We start from the raw sequence: 9,515 nt of genomic DNA on the forward strand, positions 1-9,515 counted from the left end.
ATACCATTTTGTTGAAACCGCCTCTGAACCTTCTGAATATTACTCGGTGACTCTGCTATTGCAGGGTGTGTTTGAGGTTATTAAAGTGCAATATCCACATAAGCTCTCCCGTGGATTAGGATAGTTAAGGTCCCTTACCTATTGTGCGACTGCATTGACTGCAGCTGGTACCAGGCCCCCCCTGAGCTCGATGTCTCACTGGGAGATTCTCCTGAGTATATATTAAAGGCTACTTCCAAAGCACTGCCTCTGTGTGTCAGTGTGTGCTGCTGTCTCCAGCTTCAACACACGTCACTGACTCTCTGCGAGGATGGGAAGCTTGGCATTCTTACTAGTGCAGGACGTGTTCTACCATTGCCTGGCAGTCATCGGTGTGGCCGGTATGTGAGTAGCAGATAGTCACCAAATGAGGGAACTCCTCTTTAATGACTGGCAACCTGTGAATGCGTGGCTGCATGGGTGTATGTGTGTGAGAGCGTGTATGTGTGTGTGTGACTGTGTGTATGAGACTGCATTTGTTTGAGCATGCTAGTGTGTGAATGCGTGTAAGTATATGTGTGACTGTTTCTGAGTGTGTGCTAATGTGCATTTTCGTGTGCCTGCATAACTGTGTTTCTACATGCAAGCTACTGTGTGAGTGTGTGTGTGTTTTAATATCTAAGTGTAGATGTATGTGGCTCTGTGTGTACTTGTGCCTGCGTGTGTCGGTCTGTGTCTTGTGTGTCTGTGGGAATTAAATACATAGGATATACGGCACAGAAACAGGCCATTCGGCCCAACCAGTCCATGCAGGCATTGATGCTCCTCTCGAGCCTCCTCCTGCCTTTCCTCATCTAAATCTATCAGCATAACCCTCTAATCCCTTCTTCCTCGTATGCTTGTCTCGCCTCCTCTTAAATGTATCAATACTATTCGCCTCAACCACTCCCTGTGGTAGCGAGTTCCACCACTCTTTGGGTAAAGAATTTTCTTCTGAATTCCCCATTGGATTTCTTGGTAACTGTCTTATATTGATGGCCTCCAGTTATGCTCTTCCCCACAAGTGGAAAAGTTCTTCTGTACCAACCTATCAAAGCATTTCATAGCTTTAAAGACCTCTATCAGGTCACCTCTCAGCCTTTTTTTCTTAATATGTATACCACTGCAGTTCTTTATCATCATTGTAAATCTTCTCTACACTCTCTGCAGTGACTCGATATACTTTTTGTAATATGACGACCAGAACTGTCCGCGGTCCTCCAAGTGTGGTCTAACCAAAGTTTGATACAGGTTCAGCATAACTTCCCTACTTTTCAATTCTATACCTCAAGAAATCAGGCTTGGTTTGCTTTTTTTAAGGCCTTGCTAACCTGTATTACGACTTTATCGATTTGTGTATTTGTACTCCGAGATCCCCTTGTTCCTCTACCCCACCTAGACTTGCACCTTCCAAGTAATAAGGGACCTCCCTATTCTTCCTCCCACATTTATCTGTGTTGAACATAATTTGCCAAATATATGCACATTCTGCAAGTTTATTAACGTCCTCCTGTAATTTGTTACAGTCTTCCTTAGTATTGACTGTCCCCTCTATTTGGTGTCATCAGCAAATTTAGAATTTGTATTTTTGATTCCAAGGTCGAAATCGTGAATAGAATTGTGAACAACGGTGGTCCCAGCACTGATCGATGTGGAACACCTATACCCACCTTTTGCCATTGTGAAAAGCTACCCTTTACATTTACTCTCTGCTTTCCGTCTTGAAGCCAGCTAGCTATCTATACAGCTACTTGTCTCCAGACTCCGCATTCTCTGACCTTGTCCATTTGTCTATTATGGGGTACCTCATCGAAGGCCTTTTGAAAATCTAGATAACTGACAGCTACTGCATCTCTATTGTCTACTCTCTGTTAACTCTTCAAAAAATTCAATGATGTGGTCAACCAAGACTTTCCCTTTAGAAATCCAGGCTGAATATTCGTTATTATATTTTTGGTTTCTCGATGTTCTTCCTTGTTCTCCTTTAGTAGAGATTCCATTATTTATCCATTATTTTTCCAACCACCGATGTTAAGCTGACTGGTCTATGAGTGTGTATATGCGAGAGTTTGTGTATTTGACTGTGATTGTGTGTGCGTGCAACTGTGTGAGTGTGTTCCTGTTTCAGTGTCTGTGTGTGAGTGTTTGCAACTGTGTTTGTGAATGCATTCTATTTTGGGTGCTTGTTTGCGTGTGTTGGACAGAGGGAGCTCAGTGAGAGATGGGGAGAGCTGGACACTTGGAGCTCATTGTGTGATGGAGAGAGTTGGACAATGAAACGCCAATGAGTGAAAGAGAGCGTTGGACAACTGGAGCTCTGACTGGTGAGGGAAGTTAGTAAATGGGAGACCGGTGAGTGACAGAGAGCTGGTTAGTGGAAAATAATTGAGTGAGGGGAGAGATGGACAACGGGAACTCGTTCATAGGGGCTGATTGAGTGATGGAAAGATAGTTGGATCTGGAGTTCTGATTGCTGAAGAGAGTTAGAAAATGGGAGCTTATTGGATGACTCAGAGAATTGGACAATTGGGAGCCATTTGACTGATGCAGAGAGCTGGCCAACCAGAGCTCACCGAGTGAGGTGGTGAGAAAGACAAAGGGATCTCATGGAATGAGGGAAAGAGTTGGGCAATTGGAACATTGATTGGCTGGTGGGATTTGGAAAATTGGGGCTCATTCAGAGACCGTTAGAGATTGGAGACTGGAAACATTGATTGATGGTGGAAATTGGATACTGGGGGTGGCATTCAGTGACTGGGAGAGCTTGTACGTGGAAGCTTAGTGATTGCTGATGGGAGCCAGGCAGTGGCAGTTGATTGAGTGCCATAGATAGTTGGACAATGGCAGCTCACTGAGTAATCGAGTGAGTTGGTCAATGAAGAATATAAGAAATAGGAGCAGGAGTAGGCAAGACGGCCGCTCGAGTCTACTCCGCCACTCAATAAGATCATGGTTGAATGACTTTCCCACCCTATTCCCATATCCCTTGATCCTTTAAAATCATAGAATCATAGACATTTACAGCATGGAAGGAGGCCATTTTGGCCCATCGTGTCCGCTCCGGCCAACAAGAGGTTATCCAGCCTAATTCCACTTTCCAGCTCTAGGTCCATAATCCTGCAGGTTATAACACTTCAAGTGCACATCCAAGTACTTTTTAAATGTGGTGAGGGTTTCTGCCTTTCCCACCGTTTCAGGCAGCGAGTTCCAGGCCTCCATAACCCTCTGTGTGAAGAAATTTCCCCCCAAATCCCCTCTAAATCTTCTACCAATTACATTAAATTTATGCCCCCTGGTTGTTGACTCCTTTGCTTAGGGAAATAAGCCCTTTCTACCCACTATATCTAGGCCCCTCATAATTTTATACACCTCAATGAGATCTCCCCTCAACCTCCTAACAAACCCAGCCTATCCAATCTGTCCCCATAGCTAAGATTCTCCACTCCCAACAACATCCTCGTAAATCTCCTCTGTACCGTATCCAGTGCAATCATGTCCTTCCTGTAATGTGGTGACCAGAACTGCATGCAGTACTCCAGCTGTTGCCTAACCAGTGTTTTGTACACTTCAAGCATAACCCCCCGGCTCTTTTATTCTCTGCCTCAGCTAGTAAAGGCATGCATTCCATATGTCGTCTTCACCACCTTATCTACCTGGCCTGCTACCGTCATGGATCAAAATCCTTGAAGTGGAATGTATATGGTTCGAGCTGCAGAACACCAAAGGACAAAAAACGTTAGTGGGAGTTGTTTACAGACCTCCAAATAGTCGTAGTGATGTTGGGGAGGGCATCAAACAGGAAATTAGGGGTGCATGCAATAAAGGTGCAGCAGTTATCATGGGTGACTTTAATATACATATAGATTGGGCTAACCAAACTGGAGGCAATACGGTGAAGGAGGATTTCCTGGAGTGCATAAGGGATAGTTTTCTAGACCAATATGTCGAGAAACCAACTAGGGGGGAGGCCATCTTAGACTGGATGATATGTAACGAGAGAGGATTAAATAGCAATCTAGTTGGGCGAGGCCCCTTGGGGAAGAGTGACCATAATATGGTGGAATTCGACATTAGGATGGAGAATGAAACAGTTAATTCAGAGACCATGGTCCAGAACTTAAAGAAGGGTATCTGTGAAGGTATGATCTGTCAATTGGCGAGGATAGATTGGCGAATGATGCTTTAGCGGTTGACAGTGGATGGGCAATGGCAGACATTTCGAGACCGCATGGATGAACAACAACAATTGTACATCCCTGTCTGGCATAAAAATAAAAAAGGGAAGGTGGTTCAACCGTGGCTATCAAGAGATAGTATTAAAGCCAAGGAAGTGGCATACAAATTGGCCATAAATAGCAGCGAACCCGGGAACTGGGAGAAATTTAGACCTCAGCAGAGGAGGACAAAGGGTTTGATTAGGGCAGGGAAAATAGAGTACAAGAGGAAGGTTGCAGGGAACATTAAGACGGACTGCAAAAGCTTCTATAGATATGTAAAGAGAAAAAGGTTAATAAAGACAAACGTAGGTCCCCTGCAGTCAGAATCAGGGGACGTCATAACGGGGAACAAAGAAATGGAAGACCAATTGAACAAGAACTTGGTTCGGTATTCACTAAGGAGGACACAAACAACCTTCCGGATATAAAAAGTATCAGAGTGTCTAGTAAGAAGGAGGAACTGAGGGAAATCCTTATTAGTCCGGAAATTGTGTTGGTGTCATTGTTGGTATTGAAGGCCAATAAATCCCCAGGGCCTGGTTGTCTGCATCCCAGAGTACTTAAGGAGGTGGCCTTGGAAATAACAGATGCATTGACAGTCATTTTCCAACATTCCATAGACTCTGAATCAGTTCCTATGATGTGGCGGGTAGCCAATGTAACCCCGCTTTTTCAAAAAGGAGGGAGAGAGAAAACAGGGAATTATGGACCGGTCAGCCTGACATCGGTTGTGGGTAAAATGAAGGAATCAATTATTAAGGATATCATAGCAGCGCATTTGGAAAGAGGTGACATGATAAGTCCAAGTCAGCATGGATTTGTGAAAAGGAAATCGTGCTTGACAAATCTTCTGAAATGTTTTAAGAATGTTTCCAATAGGGTGGACAAGGGAGAACCAGTTGATGTAGTGTATTTGGACTTTCATAAGGCTTTCGACAAGGTCCCACACAAGAGGTTAATGTGCAAAGTTAAAGCACATGGGATTGGGGGTAGTGTGCTGACGTGGATTGAGAATTGGTTGGCAGACAGGAAGCAAAGAGTAAGAGTAAATGGGTATTTTCAGAATGGCAGGCAGTGACTAGTGGGGTACCGCAAGGTTCTGTGCTGAGCCCCAGCTGTTTACATTGTACATTAATGATTTACAGGAGGGGATTAAACGTAGTATCTCCAAATTTCCGGATGACACTAAGTTAGGTGGCAGTGTGAGCTGCGAGGAGGATGCTATGAGGCTGCAGAGTGACTTGGATAGGTTAGGTGAGTGGGCAAATGCATGGCAGATGAAGTATAATATGGATAAATGTGAGGTTATCCACTTTGGTGGTAAAACCAGAGAGACAGACTATGATATGAATGGTGACAGATGAGGAAAAGGGGAGGTGCAACGAGACCTGGGTGTCATGGTACATCACTCATTGAAGGTTGGCATGCAGGTACAGCAGGCGGTTAAGAAAGCAAATGGCATGTTGGCCTTCATAGTGAGGGGATTTGAGTACAGGGACAGGGAGGTTTAACTACAGTTATACAGGGCCTTGCTGCTCCCGGGATGGCGGGACTGTCATATCAAGAAAGACTGGATCAACTGGGCTTGTATTCACTGGAGTTCAGAAGAATGAGAGGGGATCTCATAGAAACGTTTAAAATTCTGACGGGTTTAGGCAGGTTAGATGCAGGAAAAATGTTCTCAATGTTGGGGAAGTCCAGAATCAGGGGTCACAGTCTAAGGATAAGGGGTAAGCCATTTAGGACTGAAATGAGGAGCAACTTCTTCACCCAGAGAGTGGTGAACCTGTGGAATTCTCTAGCACAGAAAGTTGTTGAGGCCAATTCACTTAATATATTCAAAAAGGAGTTAGATGTAGTCCTTTCTACTAGGGGGATCAAGGTGTATGGCGAGAAAGCAGGAATCGGGTACTGAAGTTGCATGTTCAGCCATGAACTCATTGAATGGCGGTGCAGGCTCGAAGGGCCGAATGGTCTACTCCTGCACCTATTTTCTATGTTTCTATGTTTTTCTAAGATTAGGGCTCATGGGGTTGGGGGTAATATGAGTAGCATGGACTGAGGCTTGGTTAATGGACAGATAATAGAGAGTAGGAATAAACAGGTCATTTTCAGGATGGCAGGGTACAACTAGTGGAGTGCTACAAGGATCAGTGCTGGGGCCTCAGCTCTTTACAATCTATGTCAATGACTTAGATGAGGGAACTGAGCATAATTTCTCCAAGTTTGCTGCTGATACAAAGCTAGGTGAGAAATATGCTGTGAGGAGGATGCAATGAGGCTACAAGGGGATAGGAATGAATAAGTGGGTGAGCAAGAAGATGGCAGGTGAAGTATAATGTGGGGAAACGTGAAATTATAGGTAAAATGGAAAAGCAGAATTGTGAAATGTCAGTATTCAAAGGGATTCGGATGTCCTTGAACACAAATTACAGAAAGTTAACATGGAGGGACAGCAAGCAATTAGGAATGCAAACCTTTATTGCAAAGGGCTTGGAGTATAAGAATAAGAATGTCTTGCTGAAATTATATAGGGATTTGGTGAGACCACACCTGGAATACAGTGTACAGTTTTGGTCTCCTTACCTAAGGAAGGATATGCTTGGGGGTGTAACGATGGTTCACTGGATTGATTCCTGGGATGAGAGATTGAGTCCTATATTCTATGGAGTTTAGAATATTGAGAGGTGATTAAATTGAAATTTGTATAATTCTTAGAGGGCTTGACAGGGTCATTGGTGAGAGGCCATTTCGTTTGACTGGAGAATTTAGAGGTCATAGCCTCAGGATAATTGGTTGGCCATGTGGGACTGAGATGAGGAGAAACTTCTTCACTCAAAGTGTTGTGACTCTTTGGAATTCTGTCCCACAGAGTGCTGTGTATGCTCAGTGATTGGGTATAATCAAGGCTGATAACAATAGATTTAAGGGATTAAAAAGTTTGCAGGTGAGGCTAAAATCAGCCATGTAGTTGATAATGAAGAAGAAAGCTGTGGACTGCAGCAGGATATTGATGTACTGATCAGGGAAGGTTCAAGAGGTTGATTCCTGAGATGAAGGGGTTGTCTTATGAAGCAAGGTTGAGCAGGTCGGGCCTATATTCTTTGGAGTTTAGAAGAATGAGAGGTGATCTTATTGAAATATATAAGATTCTGAGGGGGCTTGACAGGGTCCATGCAGAGGATGTTTTCCCTCCCTGATGTCGAGAGTTGGAAAAGGGAGGTGAATGGAGTGACTGGTTGTGATTGGATAATGGGAGACCATTGGGTAAGGTAGAGAGTTGGGCAATGGGAGGCCACTGAGTTAGGGAGTGAGTTGGAAAATGCAAGTCCATTGAGTGACTGGTAGAGAGTTGTACAATAGGAGCTCATTAAATGATGGAGACAATTGAACAATGAGAGCACATTCAGTGAGGGCTGAGTTGAACAATGGGATCTCATTGAGTGATGAAGTGAGTTGAACAATGAGTGCTGATTGAGTGATGGACCGAGTTGGACCAATTGTATTTCACTGAGTGATGGACAATGGCTGCTCTTTACTTGTATGGTGAGCATTGGATAATGAGAGCGATCAGGGAAATAGAATCCATACAGTTTATACGGCTATCGAAGACATATTTATCATACTGATAGCCAATCATTCTCTCATTACTATTTTCCAACCTCTGGCTCTAAACTAACTTGAAATGTCCTCTCCTGCCAAGTTTCCTCACTCCTTCTTTGCTTCTTCACTGTGTTGCAACCAAGTTTCATCACACTGTCTCCCACTCATTACCTTTACATGGTCGTCTCTGTTCAATGCACAGCTGATTCTTACGCACACATGTTTACATTTCTCTATATTATGCAATCATCAACAGCCTTTCCCATAAGTTGCAGTTCTCGAGTTGTTGTGACCATAAAAGTTATGATCTAAACATACTATTAAGGCAGTACTATAAACATCCCATGGCCATAATCAATCTTGAATGCTGGCTGTTGCTGGGGACAACTCTCAACAGTTGCTACTCGAGGGTATCTCTCCCTCATGTAACATGCCCTATAACACATGGTGTGGGTGTAATTACTAACTCTCACCTCTCTTTCCCTCTCTGGCAGCTAACTTAATGACCATCGTGATTCTCTCCCGCGGGAGCTGTGGCCTCGCCAGATGCACGGGCCGTTACCTGGTCTCCATGGCAGCAGTGGACTTGCTGGTCATCATCTTCTGTGTGATGTTGAACTACCTGGGATCTCTCTACTTCCCCTTCTCGATCCTCACCCATTACCACGTATGCAGCCTGAACAGCATCATGAATGCCGCGGTGGTGGACTGCTCGGTCTGGCTCACCGGGGCCTTCACCCTTGATCGATTTGTCGCCATTTGTTTCCAGAAATGGAAAGCGAGATACTGCACGGTGGGAACAGCGAGCGGGGTGATAACGACTGTGTGCACGGTGAGCTACCTGCGCAATATCCCGCGCTACTTCACCTACGTAGCCGTTGATGCCCGCGGCCCGTTCCCAGTCTGCAGGCTCCGCAACCTTTGTACCAAAACCCCCTGGGCAGCATACCTTTGGTCCTGTACCATCTTAACCCCTCTCATTCCCTACGTGTGCATCTTGCTGCTCAACGCTCTCACTGTCAGGTACGTTCTCGTGGCCAGTCGGGTCAGCAGGGCATTCCGGGGTCAAGGTGGCGATGGGAAGCAGGTTGACCCCGAAATGGAGAACCGGAGAAGGTCCATCATCCTGCTCTTCGCCATATCGGGCAGCTTCATCGTGCTGTGAATGACCAGAGTGGTGGTCTTTGTGATCCAGGAGATGTTGCTGGACATAGGCCCTATGGTCATGCAGGTCGGCGACATGCTGATGTACATGAACTCCTGCACCAACACTTGCATTTACGCTCTCACCCAGGCTAAGTTCAGGGAGGAGATGAGGCGAGCCATCACACAGCCTATTCATCTGTTTCTGAAGCTCACCAAAGACTTAAAACCGAAGGAGAACTCGTCAACTCATCGGTTTCACCCAGAAGCTGCCCGCAGAGGTGGGGGTGGAGTCTAGGCAGCGGTAACCGGCTGGGATTCTGCTCATCTCGTACAACGAACTAAAAGTTAATTTAAAAACAGAGTTGTGGGAAAGTGAGTCGGTGCGTGAAAGGGGCAGGTTGAGTTAACAGAGATAGGGGAGGACAGAAGGTGAAGCTGGGCTGTTCAGGACTAATTATCACTGGAGCAGTTCTACACCCGCTTTCGAGTTTCTAATTCTTCTCACTGTTTGAGATTTACATCATCCAACAC

At 45.1% G+C, this 9,515-nt stretch overlaps 1 pseudogene; it reads left to right on the forward strand.

The window, feature by feature from the left end:
• Positions 1-310: 310 nt before the first annotated feature.
• Positions 311-9,279, forward strand: LOC139241079 (neuropeptide SIFamide receptor-like; annotated as a pseudogene).
• Positions 9,280-9,515: the final 236 nt, after the last annotated feature.

This window comes from Pristiophorus japonicus, chromosome Y (assembly GCF_044704955.1).
Source record: "Pristiophorus japonicus isolate sPriJap1 chromosome Y, sPriJap1.hap1, whole genome shotgun sequence".
NCBI classification, from domain to species: domain Eukaryota; kingdom Metazoa; phylum Chordata; class Chondrichthyes; family Pristiophoridae; genus Pristiophorus; species Pristiophorus japonicus.